Here is a 25,949-nt window from a genome sequence, read left to right as displayed (position 1 = left end):
CCACCGTGTTTTTTCCCATTTGGGTTTCCACACAAAAATCTTGGTGTTATGATTTTGTGGTTTGTTGTTTTGAGTTTTTGCATTTCAGTTTCATGCTTATGCTTCCAGTGGTTTAAAGTTAAATTATTAAATATGATAACCGACAGAACATTGATTCACCCCCACTCTCAGTGTTCCTTGATTCCAACAATCTGTACTTCAAAATTGATAATGATAACATTTTCATTGTTGATGTTTTTCTTGATGATATTATTTTTGGAGGAAATGATAGTTTCTGCAAAGAGTTTGCTAATGAAATACAAAATGAGTTTGAAATGTCTATGATTAGTGAGATGAAATTCTTTCTGGGATTGCAAATTATACAATTAGAAAAAGGAATTTTTATCACCATCCAAGTATGTGAAAGAGCTATTGAAGAAATTTGGTTTAGAGGATACAAAGCCAGTTGGTACTCCCAATGGTGACCGAAGGTAAGTTGACTAAGGATGATGATTATCCTAAAAAAAATAAGACCAGATATAGATCTATGATTGGTGGATTGTTATATTTGACTTAGACTAGACCAGATATCATGAATGCTATTCATCTTGTTGCTAGATTTCAAGTTGATCCTAAGGAATCTCATGTTGTAGTTGTTAAAAGAATTTTTAGATATTTGAAAGGAACTGTTGAATTTGGTTTATGGTACCCTAAAGATGATGATTTTCTTTGAGTTCTTTTACTGATGGTGCTTGGGTAGGAGATGTTGATGACCAGAAGAGTACTAGTGGTGGTGCATTTTTCTTGGGTACGAGATTGGTTTCTTGGTTGAGTAAAAAGAAAAATTCAATTTCTGTAGAGGTGAAATATATTGTTGCTACTGGCAATTGTACTCAAGTTATATGGATGAAGTAGACACTAAAGGATATTAGCATGGTGTATGATGAGCCTATTTCTATCTACAATGATAATTCAAGTGCAATTAACATTTCTAAGAACCCGATGTTGCATTCCAAAACTAAGCATATATCAATCAAGTTTCACTTTTTGAGAGACAAGGTAAATGAGAAGTCAGATTGGAGTGTGTTCCTACAAAGGAATAGATTGCAAATATCTTTACGAATCCTTTTCCTAAAGATACCTTTGAGTATCTCAGAGGAAAGTTAGGGGTGATTTCCCCTCCCGATCAGAACTAAGGTGCATTGATTTGCATCACTCTGATGCATTTCACAACTATATCTTGTGATCTTGATTGATGAGTAGAGGCTTCTACTCAGGGGGAGTAGTTAGTAAGTCAGTTTTGTGGTGCAAATATGTGTTATTGTCATTGATGTCAAACGGGGAGAGATTCATGTGAAAAATTGTGTAGTGATTTCAAGTTAAGAGAATATTTGTGCTGAAAGGATGAGTAATTGAGAGAGTTGTTGATTTCTTTGTCATTGATTGTTTTTCACATCATATGTTGCCATCAATGCCATAGGGATATTTTTATATGTTTAGTTATTATGTTGAAAATATGTGCTTTAATGATATTTGAGAGATGTGTTGTCATTGTTGTCAACATATTTCTTTGTCTGTGATAGTGGTGCAGTGAGTTTAGTTAGTTCGTTTGTTCAACATGATGATGATCAATATTTGAGGATTAAAGGTTTTGTTGAGGATTACATTTAGATGATTTAGTGCAATTTTTAGGGGTCCGCATGGACATATGAGTGAGTTATGGTTATTTGTGTTGCAACTAGTTTTTAGGTTATTTAGTGGTGGCTAAGTGTCGACATTTTGATCTGCATTTCTCTGCATTACATTATCATGATCTTCTTAAGGTATTAGAGATTGGTCATAGGTTCAAACCCCTCGCTTGTGCTGGGGCGGATTGTTGCAAGTTGTGCACCCTTGGTCTCCTTGTGTTGTGTAGTGTAGCATTTAGGTTTGTGACATGGCTTAACCGCCTCCTTTGGATTCTATAAGTCTAGTGGTTGTATCGAGCATTAATAGGTTGATCTTTTGGTGCAAGGGAAATCACACATGTAACAATAAGTCCCTCATCTATTAAATAATGAGTAGCACTTGTATATATTAATACTACCAATCGTTTCCCACATAACACACCTCTGATGTGAAGGGATCCTTTCTTTTGAAAGCTATGGAGTTTGGCATATGTCCCTTCACTCTCCTCTTCTTTTTGGATTCTTCTTCCTCTTTCCCATCCCAATTAGATTGTTGGTCTAATTATTTTTCTACTATTTCTTTAGCTAAATAGTACTCTATTTGTTTCACCTTCTCCTTAGTTTCTCACTTATGTCTTGGGGCCCATGGTTCTTTGCATGTGAAGCATATGTTATTTTTTCTTAAGTCATGAAGTGCCTCACTATCAAGTCTCGTGATTGATTTTTTTTACTATTTTAAGTGTTTTGAGAAATATTTTTTTATCTTTCTTGTTTAGAAAAGATTTAGACTGAAATTTAGATTTTGGGGTAGTCCAGTCCATACTCCTTGCCTTCTTCATAGATTCATGCAAGGATAGAGAATCAAATGCCTTAATCCACCTCCTAAGTGGCTCCATGAGTCCCTCATTGAGAAATACTAACAATATCCTCTCTTTAATCCTAAAAAATTGTAATTGAAAGCCTCTACAAATCTACCATGTATGCCTCCACTAGACCATATTGTTTCAGTTGTTCAAAATCGCTAAATTGCAACTTAATATATTTTATGTTAGATCTCTCAATGATTTTATTAGTAAAATCAACATATGTAGTGATAGATCTATGACCCAAGGTGATAAGGCCATGGTACTACCATCCATGTGCAACTCTTGTTGGAATCCAAGAACACTGTGAGGGGGGGGTGAATCAATGTTCTACCGATATGGAGAAATTTAACCTTATTAATACAACAACTCAACAACCAGTAAAAATAAAAGCATATAACAATAAGCAACAATGCAACCACAAAGATGCATACCATAACACCACAAATTTATACGTGGAAAACCTCAAAGAGGAAAAGCCACGGTGGGACTGGAGACCCACAATATCTATCCACTAATCAGATGAATAAATATTACAATAAGAGGCATGCACATGCAGGAAGGCACACTGCTCATCACAATGGAGTCTCACTAACTACAAAGATGTCAACCACCTCAAAATATTCAAACAACAATCTGGAAAGAAGAACTACCTATGATAGAATCAAACATGCTAGCTTACAGTTTTGGTTAAGCTCATTATTGAAGGTCTAAAACCTCTTATATAAACCCAACTCAATCACCTATGATCGACCAAATCCCCTACACAAATTATTATTACACTATTCGCTCCTTACCTATACATACAAGATCTATAATGAGATCTTACAACACTTTTATACCAATTCGGGACCTAACCAATTAGGTCAGACACCCAAATGATAATTCAATAGATCCATTACATAATCCAAGAAATAAAATCATAAGACATGTTGGCCTAAGGCCAAAAAAACATCATCCAATCAATAAAACATCCTGGAAGTGCATCAGAAGGATCCATCAACACGTTACATGAAAACCACTCCATAACCTAGATAACACTAGACCTAAATTAGATCCACACATGTCAAAGAAATGACACCAATCAGTTGAGGAATAAACATAATCACCATCAACATCCTTAATCCCTTCTAGAAGCTGCACCAACACCACTTATGCATTACATCAAAGATCTTCAATAAAGCTTTGTCGGTGAAAACCTTATTGGACCAATAAAGTAGGCTTACTAGAACATAAGATAGCATCTAATCATCAAGTCAATACCAATTGACTAAAACATACTTCAGAAGCATATGAACCATTCATACAAACTCATTCCATCATCGAGATCATACCGTTGACAATCAATTAATAATCTTCCCAATCCAATCCTTCTACTGGAAGCCGGTAACAACCATAACAGCTAGTGTTGACATCAATGACAAAACATCAATGCAACACATAATCAATTCCATCATATTGCCAACAATATCCCCCTTTGGCATTGATGTCAACACTAGATGTGAAAAACATCCAAGTGCCAAGAAATGCCAAACAAGTCTCCCCCTATGGAAGACAACCAACAATCTCCCATAAAATGATATAGCAATGAAGCTTTGAACCAAATATCTATAATAATTAACCATCCATAGACCTGAACCAAAACTCCCCAATGGGATACAACCAATCTGTGATTTTGTTTCTCTTCCTTGTCAAGAATCTTCCCCTTAGACTGATACCTTGTTAAGCTCTATTTTTCACATATATATCTCTCCCCCTTTGACATCAATGTCATAAATCTGACATAAACACCAAAGAAACATTATAAAGCCTCTGAACCACACAATTGACTACTCCCCCTGAGTAGTAGCACCAACTCATCAATCTAGAATGAATAGAACCTCTGTAAATGCATATCGGACTGATGCCATTCAACATCACTCAAGTCTCTATTGGAGGGTCAAAAACTCCCAATATGTTTCTCAAATGCTTAAATGATTCCATAAACCAATTTGACTTCATTTCCTTCTCCATCATAAAATTATACTTGATATAAATGTGCTTAGTCTTGGAGTGAAATACCAAACTGTTGATATGTCAATAGCAGTAGAGCTATCACAGTGAATAACTACTGGTTCATTGCAATCCACTTATCTACTTCATCCATAGAACTTGAGTGAAATAAGTAGCATCATACTCAGCTTCAGAAGTACATGAATTCTTCTTGTTGATCTATTAAACCAACTTCTTCCCAAGAAAGAATGCTCCACCGAATGAGCCTATCTAGTTATCAAAATCACCTACCCAATCTGCATCTGAATATGCTGATAGCGTAAAGTCCAAAAAAAAAAAAAAATCCAGAAAAGCCTTGAAAATATCTGAAAAATCCTAGCTACTAGAGCAAGGATTCAACATAATCAATTCCTTCTAAGAGTTTTTGTAAACCAATCAAGCCTAGTCCCAAAAACATCCAAGTCCATGTATTGTCCTTTTATATCTGATCCAATTCATCTTCCATAGCTTTCATCCAACATTCATCCTTACAAGCTTCAATTACTAATGCCGGTTCAACTTGAGAAATTAAACATACCTTCAGTTGCCAACCATCTTCTTGTTCAATTATCTGATCTTATGAATGATTCAACCTTACATACCTAGGAGTCTTCTAACCTTCTATTTCACTGCTCTGATCTTCAGTTACTGTTGAGTTTTCTGATGTTGTCGGGGTAACTGGTTCAACATTTTGTTTAGGTATAGGTTCTACCGGTTTAGTTATGATCATCTCCACTATCGGTTCTCTATCATAAGATTTAGCTTGGTCTTTATGCTGCTCTTCCACTTTCACATTAGTGTTCTCCACAATTCTCTACAATCTTTTGTTATAACATCTATATGCTTTGCTTTTATTAGAATAACCAAGAAATATCCCTTCATCATATCTAGGGTCAAACTTTCCAATGGAATCATCTCTTTTGATATAACAATTACTTCCAAAGATTCTAAAATACTTAAGAGTAGGGGAATGACCAAACCATAACACATAAAGTGACTTACTAGTAAACCAAACTAGATCCAAGATCCAACAAATCTTCATCTTTTTAACCTTCAAATTGACTTCTCCAAATATCTGAAATAGGCTTTTAGACCACTACCAGGGGAAATGCAAGATTTGTCATCAATTAATTTGCCTCCCCTTAAGGCGAATTCCTTAGTTACCAGATGAGTTTCCTATCGGTGCAGGAACATTTTGCTCTTTCATTTGAGTAACCAATATATATCTGTGATATGCTCAAATTCATCATTGCTAAATAGGAAATAAGGAAAATCATGAATCCCTTAACTATCTAAGCAATCCAAACATAAACCAATGAAATAACACAATTAAGAAATAGGAATGTAAAATATGTTAATCAAAACTCCCTATTCCATGATCACATATGACTTCCATTGTTCTTCTCTTCTTTGTGGTATGGTGGCTCTCAGATATCGCGCTGGCAACCTGCAAATGACACAAAGATTCAAAGTTCGTGATTCAAAGTAATTGTCCAGGATTGAGGCAGATTGAAAATGGAGATTGAATGCTCAATTTACAGATTATTGGAGTTGATTGAATGAAAGGTGGAACATATTGATCAAGAGGTGGAACTCAGGTGAGCTCACATGAAGATTGATAGTTGAACTGTTGATTTGGAGGTGGAACAAAATAGATTGAATAGATTAATTGAGTCAACTGATTGAGAAAAAGCTAACTGAAGGAAGACAAAGAATGATTGGAGGAAATAAAGAAGATGAAATAGTTAATTGATTGAAAGCTTTTTGAGAGCTTTATTTAGAAAAAGCTAACTAAAAGAAGGAAATAGAGATTGGAGAGATAAAGATTTAATTAATTGATTGATTGAATTAATTAATTTAGCATGTGCTTGCACTTTGACTTAGATTTTCAATTTAATCTTTGCATGAGATTTTAATTCAAATAATTGAATTTATTTTAAATTCAATTTAGTATTTGAATGTATTTAGAACTTGACTTTGATTTCCAATTTAATCTTTGAAATCATGCACATGTATTTGAAATTAGATGAAATAGAAGAAATTCACTTCAGTTAATAAAATAATTTAAAGAAACTATTTAATTATTTAGAAATGGAAGAACTAGTTAATTAAATTATTTAAAGAAACTATTTAATTATTTAGAAATTGAACTTTAATTAAATAATAAAGACTATTTAATTTAAAGGATTAAATCACAATTAATTAAATAATAAAAGGGTTAAATGATTAATTGATTAGAGATAGAAATTTGAAAATAGATTTTATTTAAATAATAAAGATTATTTAAATTGAAGGATTAAAATCATTATTAATTAAATAATAAATATTTAATTAATATTAGAAAATAGTTAAAATGATTAAATGAAGATAGAATAAGAAATAGAATAATTAGTAAGATGACGAGGAAATATGAAATTAGAAGAATAATATTAATTAACTTAATTAAATAATTAAAGAATTATTTAATCAATTAGAGGAATAATTAGTATGCGATTAATGAGACATTTTTAGGTGTCTACATTTGCCCCTCTTTGAGTCAATGTCAGAATGACTTTGTTTCAAAGAAAACGAAAAAAATTCTGCCCCAGTGATACTTAGGGTGTAATGCCCCCTCAAGAGATTGTTTGTGCATTAAAGACATGAATGATCTCTCGAAAAAAGAAGAATGTGTAATGAAAGATAGAAGAATGGTTAGTTGATTAGAGATAGAGATAGGTAATGTGAAGATGATATTGAGATAGAATATGAGAGAATGAACCTTAGAATGAAATAGATTGAAAGATGAGAATTAGAAGCAATTGAGGATGATTGATTTAGAAAGAGATGACGAGAAAAGAATCAGCAAACTAGCAATAAGCAAATGAGATGAAATGAGAATGAATGATTCACGAACCTGTGTCATTATTTATTGCACAATATATATTCATCACCGAGCCTTATTATTGAACATTGGAGCTTAGCACATCAGGGTATAAGGAACCAAGATGTAAAGATATCTCATTGAAGAAACAAACATGTAGCAGACAAGGAATGAACCCCTCCATTCTAGGAAATACACAAGGGGCTGAGGTATGTGTGGCATTCAATAGCTGAATGCTCCTGTCACAGACACCCACTAGAGAAATTTCCCTAGAACTTCATTGGTTCACACCACAAACAACAAACAAAGAAAAATATAATGCCCATCATGGCTCCTCTAGTCACTTGTGGACATCCTTGAGTAGCATAGGAACATGATTTGTAGCCAAATGATAAAAGATAATGACCGACCCAGACAAAATTCAGTAGCTATACTGACCTTGTACCTTCATTCTCAGTTGCTTGATGTGATGGTTGATAATGTCTGATCTTAGAAAGTTGCGGACCCCGTTTAAGACTGACCTATTTGATTTCAAGTGTATCCTCTTCTGTTTAAGACAAGATAATGATCACTTGATATGGATATGATACGATTGATAAGACAATTTGATTAGTTAATTGCAGACGTTTGACTGGATAGTCATATCCTTTGTTAACTTCGTGTGAAGTGTTTGTTGGATATCTGCTAGGGTATTTGTTTCTCGCAAGACATTTTAATTGCAAGTTTTTTGATTGATTGATTTTCGATTTTTATTTCTTTTCCAAGAGCTTTTTCGATGTTTTTTGGATTATGTGGATTGATATTTGAATGTTTTTGATTGATTTTTTCAGGATATTTTGCAGATGTTTTTTATTTTTTCACGACTCTTTCTTAATGTTTTGGTTTTTAGAAGGATTTTCCCATATTTTTGGATTTTGAAGTTTTTCACTGTTTTTGGATTTTAAGTTTTTTCACTATTTTTGGATTTTTTTGAAGGACGTTATATGATTTATAGGATTTTCTCAGGACTTTTTCCGAATGTTTTTGGTTGATTTTTTTAGGACTTCAAATGATTTTTAGGATTTTTTTCAGTTATGCCCCTAGTGTGCAGACCTGTATGATATGATGATCTGCAGAATGCATTTGGAGACAATGAATTTTTGACATGACCTATGTTGATGCAATATGCATGATAAAAATGTATTTCCTATTCAATCAAGGTTGACTATGTTTGTTTAGCACATTGTAATACACCCATTGAATTGGAGGTACAAAACATTTAGTAGATAAGTGGTCAATCCATCCTTAAGGTCCCTTGGAACATCCAAATTAATACACTTAGTGACTAGGATTTACAAATGGAGACGCAAAAAAATTCCCCATTGGTTCTTGAAACTTTGATCTTCTTTTGCCCATGTGTATGCAAATGAGTTAATTCCCACTCTTGTGTTCACTAAAGATCCTTAGCATCCTATATGACTAGCTATGTGGATTATCCTAACTTCAAAAGTATCCCAAATAGAGCCTCGCTGCCAGCAAGCTTTTACAGCTCCAGCGAGGTTATAGACTGTAATTTCTCAAATATTGCTCCATTGCCAGCAAACATTTATAGCCATGATGGAGTTACTTGCATGGTCCCATAGTCAAGCTTTTTGTCGCACTTTGTATGCATGATATTTCAATAATATATCATTTCTCTTTTGCCTTGAGATGGATATTTGGCATAGCACTTTTTCTTTTTTGTTTTCTTGCCTTGACTTGTAAGTAATGAAACCTACTTGGGTATGACAATTACAGCGGCGCTAAAGTAGAATTTTAGATTTTCCCTAGTCATATGATCAACTAGGTGTCTATAATGAATTAGAGATTTTGTTAATGTGTTTGAGATATAGCAATTGATAGATTTTGGGTTACCAAGTCTCAAATAGTGAAATCACTACCCAACCATAAGTAAAGCATCGTCACGGGGTAATGTTGAAAATGAATGACCTTAGGATCTCAAAGGCTTCATGTCCGAATATCCAAGAAAGGAGATAACCCTTGTTTCTCTTGAACGCAAACATATAATAAACCTAGATAGTTGCCTTATTTTATTGATGCTGCAACATGATAATGCAGAAACTATATACCATGAATTTGTGAATGCGATGCAATGCGGAAAGTAAAACCTAAACTAACCCAACCCTTAGATATAATATCATTTAAGGTGCATGTTGTTCATAGGGATAGGGATTTTTGTATAGGTAGTTCATTGGTCTTTGTTTCAAGAGTTGGATAAATATGTCTTTTCTAATAGGATATAAGGACTCAACTAAGTGTACATGTTCAGCATCTCCAATGTTGATTTTATTAGTTTTTGGATTTTGTGGATCATCAGAGGGAAATCTAGCTCTAGAACCCATAAATTTAGCTATAGCCTTATCATTTTCAAAGAAATCCAACGATGGTAGATTCTCTTGCCCCCAGTCTTTCAAGTGTGAGTGTATGAGACAAATTGATTTTGGTTTCGAAGTTGTGACATGAGCGGGTGTTATGCCTATTTTTATTGATGCACTTGAAGAGTATGATGAAGCCAACCAGGTGTCGATCTCATTAGCTGGTGTTATGCTTGTGCATGAAGAAGATGATGAAACAATTTGGGTGTTGATTTATTAAATGGTGTCATGCTTGTTTCTATTACCACATTGACATGTGATAATGGCTCACATATAATTGTTGACAAGTTTCTCTGTGTAGTATGATCTGGATTGGTGATTTCATTGATAAGGGGTTCATGAACAACTTGTGTAGAAGGATTGGGATCATGAGGGTGACTAGGAGAAATGGTAAGTTCATTTAAGAGGGAATCTTGCAAGAGACATGGAGGATTATGGCATGGAGATGAAGGGATTGAGGGATCTTAATCAAGATTTGGAGAAATAATGGGATCTTGTTTAGGACATGAAGGTAAAGGTATGCTTTGATCTTGGCTTGGAAAGGGATTATTATGAAGGATAGAAGGGCTATCCCGATCTTGCTTAGGAATTGGATGTTGAATGGGACTTGGAAAGGGATTATTAGGAAGGATGGAACAGATGTCTTGATCTTGCTTAGGAGGTGGATGTTGGATGGGATTTAAAAGGACACTTTGTTCTTGAGATGAAAGGGTGTCGTTATGAATGGAATAGATAAGAGTGAGGGGATCATCATAAGATTCTTGGCCAGTGGAATCTTCATCAAAATTTGGGTTAGATGAAAGAGTTATTTCTTGATCTTTATTTGTTCCAAGACTTATTTATTTTGATTTTGGATCATCCCGTTGACACGGGGAAGAAGTTTGGATATGCATGGGAGATTCTTGGAATGTTTCAACACATTCACCTAATGAGGAAGGATTATGAATGAGATCCTTTGAATCATGACTTGAATTAGATTGGATTTGTATGATGGATAGCCCTTGGTAGGTTGTGTTATTAGATAGAGATGGCATGGATTGGTCTTGTGTGACTTCAGGGGATTATGAAATTGTGGATAGATATGACTGATTTGGTCTTTGGTTGAAAGGGATTTGATTTTGGTTGAAAGGAGTATGATTTTGGGTGAAATAGGTTTGATTTTGGTTGAATGAATTTTGATTTGGACTTTGGTTGAAAGGGGTTTGATTTTGGTTGAAAGAGTTTTGAATGTTGGGTTGGTGTGAATTTTGATTTCGCCTTTGGTTGAATGGGGTTTGATTTTGGTTGAAAGAGGTACTTTGAATGTTGGGTTGATGTGAATTTTGTTTTGGAATTTGGTTTAATGGGGTTTGATTTTGGTTGAAAGGGGTTTGATTGTTGGGTTGATATGATTGGTATGATTGATATAGTGGGTTGAAAGAAAAATAAGGTTTACATGACTCTAATGTGGGTTGAACTGAGGTAGGAATGATTTTTTTAAATAATGAAGGTTGGCATGTTTTAATGGTCTCACAAGAAGAAGAAGCTTTTGCCTAATAATGATTCCCTCGTGGTCATCACTTCTTTCATCATTTTTTCTAACCAACCCCTATGGTTGTTAGGACTAGTCATGTCTATTATTTGTTGTTGCAAAGTCTTGATCTATTGAGCTAGGTTTCTATGGATGGTGATGGAATAGGAATGGAAGGGATGAATTCTCCACCTTCCCTACGAAATGTATAATGTCAATCCATGATGTTTTCTTGATTGGTTTGGACCTAGGATCACAACATGTAAGATGTTTTCTCCATTTCTCTGAATGTGACAATGTTTGATTTGTTCAACTTGAAAAACTTGTTTGAGTTGAGGTTGAGTTTGATTGATCCTCTGATTATGATTTGGACGTTTGGGGTATGACTTTCTAGGATGATTATGCAAATGATGATGAAATAAGATAGCCATATATGAAGTCTAGATAAGGACTATAAATGAGGATGATAATAATGATGTAAATGAGGACGATAATAAGAACGCAAATGAGGACTATGTAAGGACTTATGTGACTTATAAGGATGATAATAAGGATGTAAATGAGGACTATGCAAGGACTTATGCAAGTTCTAAGGACATATATGAGGATGTAAATGAGGACTATGCAAGGAATTATGCAGGTTCTAAGGATGATAATAAGGACGTAAATGAGGACTATGCAAGGACTTATGCAAATTCTAAAGATGTATATGAGGACAATGATAAGGATTGCCTATGGTCACAAGTATGTAAAATTTTTGATTTTGTAGGCCCGTTTGATGTTTCAAGGTAAACTTTGTTTCCAGTAATTTTGTTTGTAGGACAAGTTTGTTGTTTTCTAAATCTGAGAATAGTTGTTTGAAGATAGGTATAACTGACTGAACTGTGTTCTGACCAACTCTAAGAATTCAGAGATACGCAATATAGGGCCTAAAATAGCCCGAATACCGACTCAATACCAGTCTAGTACAACGATACACATAAAAGCACATAATACAATCTTAGGCTGGAAAGTGGACACCATTCAATGAGACCCCCATAGCAAAATACCGAAACAAAATGAACAAATAGAGAGTTTGGCAGCACTAGCTCCACTCCATGGCACACACTTCTCAGACATGCTAGTCTCTTTTACCTCAAAGATCCAAAGATCTTATCACCAAGGGATTTCCATCTCATAATGCAAGGCACATGAGGGGTATCTATGGGGTATGATCCGCACTCCCGAAATCATTGAATGTGGGATTTGGGCTACTAAGTTGTTTCTTATTGTAAATTTTGAGGGATCCCGATCCAATGACGGATTCTCATAATAAGCCACTTAAGACTTTAGTTAAGCTTATCGGTGCAGGAAAGGCCCCCACATACGTTGAATTCACTCAACACTCTAGCCGCCTAATTGGTATATTTATATAGCGGCTTGAAAAACTGGCTCGAGAGTATGCTGGGAGAGATGATATCCCCAACACATCCCAATTTGAAGTACCTCTGTGGGGTGACGAAATCCCCAGTCAAAGATATTCCTCACTACTTGAAATAAAAATAAAATTGGTCGTTGTTGTCACCTTCCCCCTTTCTCCCAAGACCCCGAAGGTGGGTGGAAAGGTAGTTAATGCAACAGTAGGTCCACCCCAAACACGATAAAAGATTCCTTCCCTTAAAGAAATGAAAAATGAGTTAATATATGAGTAACCTGATTCACGTTTATTTTAAAGCCCAAATTGAGGTGTTGAATACGCATGTATGTGTCAATTTTAAACACCAAACTGAAATGTGAAGGCATGCATGTCAATTTTAACCATTGTTAATTTTAAGCCCAAGCAGAAGTGTTATACATGCATGTCCATTTTAACCATTGTTAATTTTAAGCCCAAACTGAAGTGTTACACATGCATGTCCATTTTAAACCATTGTTAATTTTAAGCCCAAAAATTGAAATGTGAGAGCATGAGTGTTTATGATCTAATACTAATCTGATCCTCTCTATAAATTCACCATAGGCTACAAATAGATGATTAGTAACCAAATAAAATCCACAAAAAATAGAGAACTCAATTATGACAGAAACGAATGCGTGACAATACCTGCGCGATTGCCTGACCCTATATAGGCGATTGTGTAATTCTGTCAGAGCGATTGTGTGATTCTGATAGAGTGATTGTGTGATCCTAATAGATCAATTGCATGATGATAATAGGTCAATTGCATGATCCACAGGCAGACAACAGAAAAAAAAAACAAAAACAAAAAAAACTAAAGCTAATTTTGATCTGAAACTTGCAAAACAAATTGTGATGCTCTAGCAAGGTCTCTCATCATCCATTCGATATTAATCAAATCATATTTCACCCGATATGAGAGAATTAAGCTATTGTATTTGTCGATGGTTGGTTGGTCTTCTATATCTTGGATCTGCTTTTCTGCTTTCAGGATTCGCTAATAGTATCTGGATTGACTTCTTTGCTCCTTTGTCCTCTTGGAACCTAAAATTCTGAATTGTACTTTATGTGCCATAAAATGTCATAATAAAGCATGTAATAAAAATAATCTGATTCTAGATTTACCCAATTATTGCAAAATTACACAGAACAAAGAACATAAAACAAATAAGAACAAAATTAATAGAACAACAATATCCCTAACGAATGCGTGATAATATGAGAGCGATTGTGTGATCCTGTGTAGGCGATTGTGTAATCCTGTAAGGGCGTTTGTGTGATGGGTTCTGCACAAATGCGTAACCCTGTCTGATTGATTGTGTAACCCTATCTATGTGATTGCATGATGATGCAAACGTGATTGTGTGATGATTAGATCTGCTTTGAAATCTTTGCAAAACCTGCAAAAAAGGAAAAAATCCATATGATCTCCAAAAATAACACAGAAAATAGAGAAGGTTAATTAACTGTTGTTCAAGTCAGGTTCACCAAAATGTGCTATGCTCAAATTCATCATTGCTAAATAGGAAATAAGGAAAATCATGAATCCCTTAACTATCTAAGCAATCCAAACATAAGCCAATGAAATAATACAATTAAGAAATAGGAATGTAAAATATGTTAATCAAAATTCCCTATTCCATGATCGCATATGACTTCCATTGTTCTTCTCTTCTTTGTGGTATGGTGGCTCTCAGATATCACCCTAACAACATGCAAATGAGACAAAGATTCAAAGTTCGTGATTCAGAGTAATTGTCCAAGATTGAGGAGGATTGAAAATGGAGATTGAATGCTCAATTAATAGATTATTGGAGATGATTGAATGAAAGGTGAAATAGATTGATCAAGAGGTGGAACTCAGGTGAGCTCACATGAAGATTGATAGTTGAACTGTTGATTTGGAGGTGGAACATAATAGATTGAATAGATTAATTGAGTCAACTGATTGAGAAAAAGCTAACTGAAGGAAGAAAAAGAATGATTGGAGGAAATAAAGAAGATGAAATAGTTAACTGATTGAAAGCTTTTTGAGAGCTTTATTTAAAAAAAGCTAATTAAATATGGAAATAGAGATTGGAGAGATAACGATTTAATTAATTAATTGATTGAATTGATTAATTTAGAATGTGCTTGCACTTTGACTTAGATTTTCAATTTAATCTTTGCATGAGATTTTAATTCAAATAATTGAATTTATTTTAAATTCAATTTAGTATTTGAATATATTTAGAACTTGACTTTGATTTTCAATTTAATCTTTGAAATCATGCACATGTATTTGAAATTAGATGAAATAGAAGAAATTAGAATCATTTAATTAAATAATTTTAAGAAACTATTTAATTATTTAGAAATGGAAGAATTAGTTAATTAAATAATTTAAAGAAACTATTTAATTATTTAGAAATTAAACTTTAATTAAATAATAAAGACTATTTAATTTAAAGGATTAAATCACAATTAATTAAATAATAAATATTTAATTAATATTTAGAAAAGGGTTAAATGATTAATTGATTAGAGATAGAAATTTGAATATAGAATTTATATAAATAATAAAAATTATTTAAATTGAAGGATTAAAATCAGAATTGATTAAATAATAAATATTTAATTAATATTAGAAAATGGTTAAAATGATTAAATGATGATATAATAAGAAATAGAATTATTACTAAGATGATGAGGAAATATGAAATTAGAAGAATAAGATTAATTAACTTAATTAAATAATTAAAGAATTATTTAATCAATTAGAGGAATAATTAGTATGCGATTAATGAGATATTTTTAGGTGTCTACAATATCCTTTAGCCAAATGTACATCTAGGACAATTGATTCTGTCAGTTAAGCCTCAGACTTCATAACCCACTTCTTCTCATGGTCGTTCTGAATGTCATCAACCTTCTTCTTTCCTTTTTTATCAGATTTATCACTTCCCGTCGGTAGGTTCTTGCTTTTGCAAAATGTAGCAATATGTCCTACTTTGTTGCATGCATAACAAGTGATATTATTCCTCTGAATAGCCTTACTATAACCTTGACCATTCCTTGACCTACATTGATTATCCATATGTCCAAACTTTCCACATGCATGACATTTCACACTCATTCTACAATCTTCAGATTTATGCCCATACCTTTTACAATTTGAACATTGACCAAGAACTGCATTGTTATTATGGTTTTCTCTATATCTACAATGTCTTGCCATATGACCAAATTTATTGCAAACAAAACATCTACCATTGAATTTATGTGCATTGGGTTGCCTTACTGGTGACCTCTGATTCCGATTGACCTTTTGATCATTCTGCATACCAGATGTCTGATATTCATTTGCAGTACTTGAGCTCTAACCTTGTTCAAATCCAAGTCCTCTAGTGTCTCCCTTGCGCCTTTGATCCTTCAATAGTTCATCAAGTTTAGCAGAACTAACCTTGAAATTATCTTTGTATTCATTTGCAGCATCCAAATCTCCTCTTAGGATTATCATCATTCTTTCCAACTCTTGCTCATTATTTTGTGATTGCACCAATTCAGTTTTCAAAATATCATTCTCATGCACCAACCTAATGCATTCCTCAGATCTGTCTTTCAGAGATACAGCAAGTTTTTCTTCATTCTTCTTCCGGTCTTCATTATCCTTGCACATCCTCATAGTTAGGGCTTGCATTTCATTCTTCATCACATCATTCTCCTGGCTCAACTTCTGACATTGTTCCTTAAGGGCATCCTTCTCTTCAACATCCTGATTTTGCATAAGTTCCTTCCTTTTAGCTTGAGCATTAGATAGCTTTACTTGCAGAGTGATAATGAATTATTTTGTAGATCTAAGTTCATTTTCTAGCTTTATGTTCTTAAAATTTTCAGCTTCAAAATCTTCAAGAGCAACTTCAAGCTGTTTCCTCAAACACATCTCCATGGATTCAGGTTTCGAGATCTTCCTCAAGCGGTTAGGCTTCAAAAAATAGAGGACCAGGCTCTGATACCAATTGTTGGAATTCAAGAACACTGAGAGGGGGGGTGAATCAGTGTTCTACCAGTATGGAGAAATTTAACCTTATTAATACAACAACTCAACAACCAATAAACATAAAAGCATATAACAATAAACAATAGTGCAACCACAAAGATGAACACCATAACACCATAGATTTATACATGGACAACCTTAAAGAGGAAAAACCACGGTGGGATTGGAGACCCACAATATCTATCCATTGATCAGATGAATAAATATTACAATAATGGGCATGTACATGCAGGATGACACACTACCTAGAGAACACTGCTCATCACAATGGAGTCTCATTGACTATAGAGATGCCAACCACCTCAAAATATTTGGACAACAATCCGGAAAGAAGAACTGCCTATGATAGCATCAAACATGCCAGATTATAGTTCTGGTTAAGCTATTACCGGAGGTCTAAAATCTCTTAAATAAACCCAACTCGATCACCTATGATCGATCAAATCCTCTGCACAAAAGATTATTACATTATTTGCTCCTTACCTATACATACATGATCTACAATAAGATCTTACATCACTTTTATACAAACCAGGGACCTAACCAATTAGGTCGTCCACCCAAATGATAGTTCAATAGATCCATTACATAATCAAAAAAAAAAATCATAAGACATGTAAGCCTAAGGCCAAACAAACATCATCCAATTAATAAAACATCGTGGAAGCACATCAAAAGGATCCACCAACACGTTACATGAAAACTGGTCCATAACCTAGATAGCACTGGACGTAAATTAGATCCACACACATCAAAGCAATGACACCAATCAGTCAAGGCATGAACATGATCACCATCCACATCCTAAATCCCTTCTAGAAGCTGTACCGACACCACTTATACATTACATCAAATATCTTCAATAAAGCTCTGCCAATGAAACCCTTATCGAACTAATAAAGCAGGCTTACTAGAACATAAGATAGCATCCGATCATCAAGTCAATACCAACTGACTGAAACATACTTTAGAAGCATATGAACCATTCATAAAAACTCATTACATCATCTAGATCATATTGGTGACAATCAACTGATAATCTTCCCAATCCAATCCTTCTACCAGAAGCCGTTAAACAACCATAACAACTATTGTTGACATCAATGACAAAACATCAATGCAACACAATCAATTCCATCATATTTCCAACAACTCCATCCAAGTGTAGTGTGAAAAACCCTTAACCATAGGTCGATCAAACTCCACCCCTCTTCTTCTTCTATTCCATGAACTCATTGAAAGTCAATTTATTTTTACGAGCTTTGAGAAGGGTGTTATGTTCTACAAAGGCATTCTAGAACTCATGTACTAGTGTTAGAGGAGTCTCATGAGAAAATTGTAGTATATATATTTTCAGTCTCTAAATTATAACAACTCCCTACTTTCATATTTTCCCTACTAAGTGTATGGTTTACTTATGAGTTGTACTAATTTCCATGTGTGATTTTAATTACCCTAAGTATTTTTTTGTATCCAATGTGGTATACTCTTTCCAATTTACTTGAGTTGTGACATCATGTCCATCATTATGTCAAACTTCCTCTAAATCCTTGAGTTGGGGCTAACAAACTAACTCTATCCTTGTCTCTATCTGTTATATCTCTTGTAGTGCTCTCACTGCCTCTAATAGGTTATTGGTGTATCCAAAGAAAAATTGAAATTGTCTCACCTTTTCCATGTTAAGATATATGTGTTCTCTCTCACTCATAGAAATGATTATGTCTCAATACTATAGTATAACATAGGTTGGCAGGAAAAATTTTCGCTAATACCATTGAAATGTTTACCCCTATTTTTTTGAATTTTTTTTTGCTGATTCTTGGGAACCAATGTGTGGTGTTTGTTGATTTTTTTTCTTTCAGATTTCATTCATATTGCAAATTTTATAGGATTTAAATAATCTATTAAATCAACAAATCTTTTAATCAACCATTCAAATCAAATTTATTACAAATTTTAGACATATAAATAACTTCCAATCATGAGAAAGAACACTCAAAATATTATCAACTATCAAATTGGGTGCTAAACTTGACATTGGTCATTTTCTTGATATTTTTTAAGTCCAAACTACTCCAAATTTTCTCTAGCTTTTTAAAATCCCAATCATAAGTGATAGGTGCCTAAATTAGATTATCTTAGACCTCTAAAAGATGTTGGTTTAAACCCCTGATGAAGCCTACAAGCCAAGGAACTATGTAAAACCCTCCCAGAAGGGTGGTTTTCTCTATAAAATCAATCCTCCACCAAAATGTGAAAATAACATACGAATATGAGTTGCCTAAGCTAGGAGAGAAGAATGAAACAATACCTAGAAGAAAATATCCCTTTATCCAAGAGTTATGAGAAAAATATAATTTCTTTGAACCTCTAAAAATGAAAACTACCACACTAAAAAATAATCCAAACACCACAAAACTCGAATAACACTCTCAAAATGTACACACCACACCAAAAAACTGAATACCCACATTAAAAAACCTCAAAAAAAGTCATCATTTTAAAACCCGAATCATCACTAGGAAGCCAAAATCAATAAAAATTTAATCTTATCACACCAACTAGCTAGGGTGGATGTTTCTCCACCGAAACCAACACTAAAGAGGGTTTTCCATAACCAGCAACAAGGTAAATCTTAGAGTTCATTCTAGTAGCATTACCTTAAGTTGTCAATTTAGAATACTCAAATGGGAGCTCAAAAATCATATTTACAATGTTGAGGGAAGAATTAGAACAACACACTTCAAAATTGAATTCTTTTCCCTTCGTTTTCACTTTATTAAAATATTAAAACACCCTCCCATCTTAGCATCCCCTTTTGGGCTAATAAAATAAAATTTTAAAAACTTAATTCTTCATCTTGACTTGGCATCACCGTATGGAGCCATATAACATGATTTTTTTTTTTTATAAACACCTTAAGCCGGTCACCTTCCCTAGGCATAGCCTGAGGGGTCACAATATGACACTTTATTTAACTTATGTTATAAAGCTAAAGTCATTTTGTAAAAACAAATTAAGTGAAATCAATTGAATATTATTCATCCAACCTTTGAACTCATCAAGGCATTGAAATATAAAACATGTCACTCTGAACTAAGAGGAAACAAAAGTTGAGACTAAGTGCCCAAAATGTTACTTACTAAAAATAACTTATGCTAAAAATAGAAACTATATTGGAACACACTGATATCACCTTCTCAAGCTCTCCACAAGACACTAAGTCCCCTAACCAACTTCACTTAGCCCATGAGAACCTGGAAATAGGCTAATTGAAAACCAAACTAACTAGGTGCAAGAAGAGGATACAACAACATATCTCTCTTTCTAATTCTTAGTTTATGTTTATATTTTTTGGTCTTGGATTATGGAACAGTTTTTAAGGTTGCACGATTCATTGTTATATTTCTAGCTCAATTATCATATTGAGGAGCTTAATTTGACATTATGTTACTACAATGTGTAGACCATTGGGCATGGCTGATTAAGGAGCTAGTACCTCACATTTGTTGGATTTTTCTCTCTTTTAGGGTTCTCGAGGGTGTATCATGTGTAACAATCATTATTTCCTAAATTACTTTATGTTCTTGGTGTTTTTACATGTTTCCATGTTTTCATAATACTAAAAATGAGTTAAGATTTATTGTCTAGTATATAACCATAATTTTTAATCAATTTGATGCTTTTAAGTGGTACTAATTACAACAATTCTATTATAGATGAGTTGTTGAGGAATATCCACTTTAGTTTATAGACCACATGCCCTCCTATTTATGATTTTATTAATGTGCATGTTATAATTTCCTTGAGACACACTTTCTACATTTTAATACCTTTACTCTTTTGGCCTAATATTTGCATTTGTACTTTATTTCTCATTGTATATGAAGCACCACAAATATTTGTTCATAAGATACAATACGATATAGGTTGGTTTTATTTTGGAAGGCATGCATGTTGATTTGAAATGTTCAAGATATGTAATTACCACTAGGATTTGATAGAATCAAGAAAATATTTTATCTAGGCTTAATTATTATAAAGATTATTGAGGTTCTCCTACACCCCAAGTATATTTTGTAGCATAAAGAGTGATATGTGAATTCCATATATTGATAATTGCTTCAATCAATAATTTGGGACAATTAAATTTTAAATAAAATTAGTGTCTAATTTTCTAAAACTAGAAGCCTAATGACAATCTAAAAATGACAATGTAATATGTAGTGCTCCTCCCTGATTCATATTTCTCTTTTGTGCTTTGATAGACCTAATTAGACATGATATTAATATTTTGTTGATTATTTATGACTCTATTTATATCCTAGTTGACACTTGATGATGCTAGACATACTATGTGACGTGTGATACTTGATGATCCTTATGGATGATGATACTTTTGGACTATCATGATGGTTAGATTTATATGTTCATGGATCTATATGTATTTTATACTCTTATGTGGATTATATTATTCATAACGATATGATAATACTAATCCCTATTTCATGATGATGATAATATGAGGAGTTGATGTTATTGTTGTGTGACTGTCTTATTGTCTTCGTGGTAAGAGATGATTCCATATCACTCATTGTGAGCATGATATGGCGCCACAATTCTCTTTCACTTGTCTGATTATTTATGATATATATGTATTGAATATATGTTGTATCGTGTTTAGTGGTGGTTGCAGGACTGCAGGTACCAGACATCAACTCCACCTAGTCTCATAGGTCTGAGCGTGTCTTATCCCAATGGCAAGTTAATCGGAGATGGAATGAATTTCCCTCACATACCCTAGGCTTAAGTTGTTGCCCTTGTCTATTAGAGTCTTGGTTAGAGGTGTCTTGTGATGCATATGGTTGGTGGGACCCATGTCGTGTGGTCTTGTGAGTGGCTATTGATTATAATAACATTTGACCTTATTGTATAGTTTATTAAGTAGTTAGATTAAGGTATTAATTTTATTGATGATTTATTATTTGTTTTATATTTGTTTATTGATTGGTATTATTTATTTATTTGGATCCAATGTTTATTTAATTTAATTGGTTTAATGATTTTATTGTTTAAATGTTTTTAATTATTTATTTATTGTTTAACTATGATTTATTTATTTGATTGTATTTAATTATTGTGGAGTTTATTTATATTGGTTTTAATTTAGTTTATTTACCTTTTGGGACTTGGTTTATTTATCCTTTGGATATATTATATATATTACCTACCCTATCATTCTATTGGATATCTTTGAGAAGGGTAAGTAAATAATACTATTTAATATTATTTACCTCGAAATCATGCAAGGTAAGTATATTATATAGTATTTAGGAATTTTATGATTGGTGGATGCATTTCAATAGTTTTGGGTTAATTTTTCTATTTATTGGCTTTGGTTGTGCATTGTCATGGTTGGCATCTCTGCTATTCTTTCTTGAAGATTTTTGGATTCTTGATTGTTGAGCTTGGATTTGGATTTATAGAGTTTTGGATTGGTTTATTGTGCTTTTTCGATTGCCTTGGTCATCACTTCGATTTCTCCGAGTTGGAGTGAAGTCTTTATTTTTGTGATTTTGATTTGTAGAATGGATTTGATTTCTTTGTGTCTTCTCAAAGATTGTCTTCAGGGTTAATGGGATTTATATTTGGTATTGTAATAATGCATATTGATTGGGCAAGAAATTTCAGGATTCTATTTATTCATATGCTCTTATGAAATGGAGGAATGGCACTGTGTGATGTTTTGATGCAAGTGGTTGCCTTTGTTGTGCATATTGTTCTTGTTGTTTCCCTTAATGTTGAACTTATAGAGCCTTTGTTTCCTTTCATTATGGTGTAAGAGACATTCCTTTACCCCATTATATCCATTGGTGAAGTCTTGTGCAATTTGGATGAGTTTTGTGCAAGTCTGTGTACGCCTGTGTGTAGGGGGTGCTAGGAAATGTTGTTGATTCTAGTTGTATGATCTCATTGTTTTATTTTCTGAGTTTCCCTGTCTTTTTTTGGCCTTTCGCATCTTCTGGGAGTGTCTTGTGTTCATCATGAGAGCCTATGTTCAAGAATTTGAAGTTTCGTCACTTAATTCTTCCATTTCATGCCATTTTTTCTCTCTAAACCCAAAATGCTAAAAGATGGCACCAAAATACCAAAAGATGTCATGGATGTGCTAAACTATCTCCTAGATATGTTAAACAATTTTTTTGATGGGTAGTTCTACTCTGAGTTGCCAGATTTGTCAATTAGGTCTTGTGAAGTCACTTTTCCTGATTTTGAGACTTTACCAGAGGCTTCTTGTGATTGATTTGATTTGATCCTTGCATGATTGTTTTGTAGCTCTATTAGGATGGTTTGTACCTTATCATGGAGGGTTGTGCATATTCCCTATTTTTGTCCAGCAAGAGGATGATTGCCTTCCTGTTGAGGGAAAGATTTTGAATGCTCTAGTGACAAGATGATGCCTCACTGTTGAGGACGTGTTTGGCTTTTCTTGAGCAAGAGGAAAGTTTGTTAAATTCATGTTTATTGGTATGCTTTTGTTACTGAAGGCTCTTGCTTCATATATTGGTGTCATGGTTCATTTTGTGCATCAATTTTGTATTAGTGGTATTGTGATCCTATATCTTTTTATTTTAAGCCTTCATGATGTTATTGTGATGTTACTATGGTTTATGTTTCACCCTAAGGCCTAGGAACATGATTAGGGAGAGTGGGCTTCCATGAGTCTGTCGAGGTCACGAGGAATGGACTGCTAGGATTCCTTGTTGTTTTGGAGCTGGGGTCTAGACCATTTGGATAGCTCATTGGAGGTTTATTGTAATAAACAAGTGATAACCTAATAATTAATCTTAGGTGGGATGAGTAGTAGTAACTCATTTAAGCAAGATAAGAAATTTGTTTGTGGTGCTCATCTCATGTCTTGGAATCCGAAGTGAGGTGGTAGATCTGGTAACCAAATAAACTGAACTCCCTTGATTTCCTCAAAGGTTGAGATGGTTTCACATGTGTATCACAAATGCTGGGCTAAGTTCTAGGATACCCTTATTGGTGATAGCACATGATGAAATTCTTCCCTACATGTTATGCCATCGTAATTGGTAAGCCTCTAGATGTTCCATGGTTGTGATTGCTAATTTGAGAGTTCATTTTATCTCTTGGTTGTTAGGTGTCAGCCTAGGTCTAGAGTGTGATTTGGAACCTTGTGTCATTTCATAGCACATGGGGTGGTTCCATATTGGTTCCACATTGTTGGGTGGTTTGGTGCCTTCTTCCATTGGGATGATCTTCTTGGATGCTAGCATGCACGGATTTGGATTTGATGTATCTTCTTATACATGCGAATGGATATTGGAGTACATTCTTGTATCATTGTATCATGAAGAAGATGTAAATGTAATAGATATTATGTACTCTTGTATCATGTAATCATAAGTATTAGGACATGGTGTAGTAGTGATTATGTTGGAAAGATGAGGTATTAATTGTCTGATTTATGTTGTAGAGAATGTACATGATGTAAGAAATAGATATTGAGATTATATATTGGAATAAGGATGTTGATGGTTAGCTTGCATGTATTATTGTTGTAATAATTTCATAATGATTATTTTACAATATATATAGTCTTATTGGAAGGGAAATTTATGGATGTTGTAAAAAGGGTTCTTGGAATTATGGAAATGTGTAGTTACTTTGTTAGAATGCATATCTAAACCTAAGGAAATGAATTAGATTTGTACATGTGTTAGATGATGCTATCTAGATACATATGGTGATAGATAATTAATAAAGAAAGGGGATTTGGAACATTTGGATTTGGTGTTTTAGAATGAATTTAGAGATTATGGTTATATGGGGGTATGTGAATGCATGTAGATGATGTCATGAGTAGTGATGTTGAGATACCCTAGGGAAGAATGGATGTATGTATTTATATGATAGTATTATGTTGTTATTGATAACACAATGATGAATAATGAGTACCAAACCAGTACTGAGAGGGGGGGTGAATCAGTACAGGTATAAAAACTTTTCCTGAACCGGTTTGACTACAAACAGTGAACTTGACTGGCAATCACTAACACCGGTCATAAACCAAATTACTACCGGTTAAGCATAATGAGACTATGAAAGATATAAACCGGAAATACTTATCTTACCACACAACCTACACCCTCATTTCCACATTATCCTTGTGCATAGATAGGTAATCTATCATCAGAAATATAATAACTCGCTAGACCAACATGATTCACCGCTTGAGAGAAAACAACAAATCATCACATGAAAAGTCATCACATATGACACACATATTTTTCACGTGGAAACCTCACTGGGAAAAACCATGGTGGGGATGAATACCCACAAGCTATTTTTGAACTCTTTAGAAGTCTGCTCTGTTAGGAGCCTAGTCCAGTTAAAGACTGTTACAATAGGTTCTTCTAGGAACTAATCCTGCTAGGGATCACCCGGTTAAGGGTTAAACCCTGTTAAGGGTTACCTTGTTAGAGGATTTTATGAACTCAATGGCTTTGAGGCACCCTGTTAAAGGATTTACAACAAGCTGGTTAAAGCTACCCTGTTAAGGGATTTTCCAACTGTTGAAGTGATTAGAGATCAACAGGTATTACAATGATCTGGTAATAGCACTCAATGCCAATGCAGACCCACTTTAGTTCCTTTCTTCTGCATACACACTCTGTAGATATCAACCCTCTTATCTGGTCTGGTAAGAATCACATATCTTTACACTTAGATACACACACAACATTTGCCAACAACTTCAACATGAAACACAACATCGACCTTATAGGAAACATATAGGTCGGTAACATAAACCCTAAACCCTAAACATTTAGGTTGAGCAATTTAGTCGGTTCAATCCTGACCATTGAACACTTTGCATTTGAATACAACGGTCTTGAATAGATCTCAAGACATTCTCCATCATTCGTTCTTCACCGCTTCTTGGAGGTGATAACCCATCATGTGTTCTCCACCATTTTGTAGAGACTTCGCACATTCCTGAGGTGGATAGGATCAATCTCCTTCATACAAGATCATTCACGTGCATGAGACTGACGTGGCAACATGATCTGATCTCCATTACAATGCTAACTCAACACACAATGCCATCAGTTGAATCACA

The sequence above is a fragment of the Cryptomeria japonica genome, chromosome 11 (assembly GCF_030272615.1).
Source record: "Cryptomeria japonica chromosome 11, Sugi_1.0, whole genome shotgun sequence".
Lineage (NCBI taxonomy): Eukaryota > Viridiplantae > Streptophyta > Pinopsida > Cupressales > Cupressaceae > Cryptomeria > Cryptomeria japonica.
The sequence above is the reverse complement of the archived record's forward strand: the minus strand, read 5'-3'. Positions refer to the sequence as shown.